The sequence below is a fragment of the Silurus meridionalis genome, chromosome 11, assembly GCF_014805685.1.
Source record: "Silurus meridionalis isolate SWU-2019-XX chromosome 11, ASM1480568v1, whole genome shotgun sequence".
Classification (NCBI taxonomy): domain Eukaryota; kingdom Metazoa; phylum Chordata; class Actinopteri; order Siluriformes; family Siluridae; genus Silurus; species Silurus meridionalis.
The window spans coordinates 1,690,227-1,692,500 of NC_060894.1; positions in this window are offsets into that span (position 1 = coordinate 1,690,227).

Below are 2,274 nucleotides of genomic sequence, written 5' to 3' on the forward strand. Positions count from 1 at the left end.
TTGACACCAGTGCGGAGATCCGGCGCAAATCAAAGAATACTTGCAGAACAAATCCAGAGGCAAGAGGACTATTTTGAAGGTGATTGTGTGGAAACATAGATAAATAAAGTACTTTTTTGTAAATATTTTGATTCCACCTCGTATATGGATAAATCCTCTATTATGAAATAATCAAAAGGATCATCAGTCTGATGAACAAGATCATTAGATTGTTCTCAACAAATTATCAGTGTCTCCAAATATTCTGGAATAATGATCTTCTCTGACACAGAGCCTCAGTTTCTTGCTTTCTTCTTGTTATACACCAGGGGTCGTCAACCTTTGCGATCAAAAAAGCTATTTTGGACCTTTTCATACCAAATAAAATTTGCATGGAGCCGTAAAACATATTTGACCTTTTAATGAATATAACACAATTTGGTTTTTATGCAGATGTAATGTAGTTGCAAAGTTGCACCACTAGGTGACACTAGTTTGAATTCTATTGTATTTGAACATTAGCAGGTTATACCTCTTTATCCCTGGAAAGATGTGGAAATGTTGACAATGGGAGCGTGGTGAAGATGCTGTGATATTTTAATGAACTATTTAGTCGTACTTTCTCTGTCTGTAAACGGCTTAATTCTCTCCTGAGACGCAAAACTAGCAACTGTTGTTGAGTTTGGAGACTTTATCCACTCTGAAGTTCAATTCAATCTGCTCAGCTTTCTAGAATGGTTCATCTCCAGCTGGGTGTTTTACAGAAAATGGTCTGCTTTGTTCGGTGATGTCGTCCGACGGTTTTGTTGTTTGCTAATTTCTCACCACATATCAAACATGCTGGCAGACCAGCATTGTTGGCAGAAAAAGCGAAAAGAACGTCCACGCAGAATTAAACTGTTTTCATCCGAGATTTTTTTTTTTTTTTTTTATAATTAGCACACGAGAGCAGGGGTCTAGACCACAAATCAGCCACTACAGGGTCAAGGTGTGGGAAGTGTAAGTAAGTGACGTATGGCTTGTTTGACAAAATATTTACGTTTTAAGGATTGTTCTATTTGAAACACTGTCCACTGTGCGACACAAAATAAATTCCAAACAAATCTATATTTTTTATTTTTATGTCATTATGTCAAGGCTGTAGGGAGCCACAGCAGGGGGTTGAAGCGGCGCAGGTTGCAGACCCGCAGTCTAGACCACTTTTTTATAAATCCATATATGGTGATCATTTCCGCATTCTTTTTTTTTTCGTTTGCTTTCCTGACATCTGCTGATGTCTCGGGCTGAATCAGGTTTTATGTGTGCAATCCATCACAGATCTTTTTCCACAATTTCAGGAGGTTCAGCAGATACATCAGAACAGGGATATTAACTACATACACTTGTTTTTTTCCGTATTCTATTCTTAATAGAACCAAAAATCTACTATATAACCCCCACAGCGTTTATCAAGATGTTCCATAAAGGAAATCCAAAATGGCCTCATTCTTGATCTGCTCGTATACACCAAGTAACATGAACCTCTCCTCCAACAGATTTGCAGGGGTATCCCTCAAGGTTCAGTGCTTGACCCATTTTTCCTATTTCTCTTTGCTTCTTTTCTACCATTAACTTCCTGATCACATTTTCTCCCACCAACATTCTCCCACTGTTTCTTTGCCATGTGAGCTTTTCTGCAGGAGTGCTCTCTACTCCCAAACACATTGCAGTAGTTGAATTAGCCAGAAGAAAATGGCCTCGGTGTGAACCAGAATGCTGATGTGAGTTCTCCTGGTGCATTGTGATAGTCAGGAGTCTCATCCACAAACATATTCCTGCCTCGCCTCCAACATCCCCGTAATAGGCTCCAAATTTACAGCAGCCATAAAACACGCTCTGTGGTAAAGCCTTTGATTCTGAAACTGACAGCACAGCGGAGCAGAGCACAGAAGCTCCTTATAACTTAATGATGGATGGTGGATGCAATGTTTACAGCAGCATCTCAGAGTGTTTTCCTCACTGTGTTCAAACTCTGGCTTCAGGGGCGTCCGAAAACGATCCCAGATCAGGCATGCTGTTTTGACTGCAGACTAGGGGAGGGGGATTTCGACAGCTTGTAGAGCGTTTAATTCCTGAACTTTCTACCTGGACGGCACATTGCGATTTATATAAAGTCAAGTAACCAATCCAACATGCGAATAACTGTAAGAATATAAAATACACTATATTGTCAAAGGTTTGCAGACACCTGGTCATAAGTACAGTGCTTTTTGAGCCTCGTATTCCACATTTAGCCCCAATTTGCTCTTATAATTC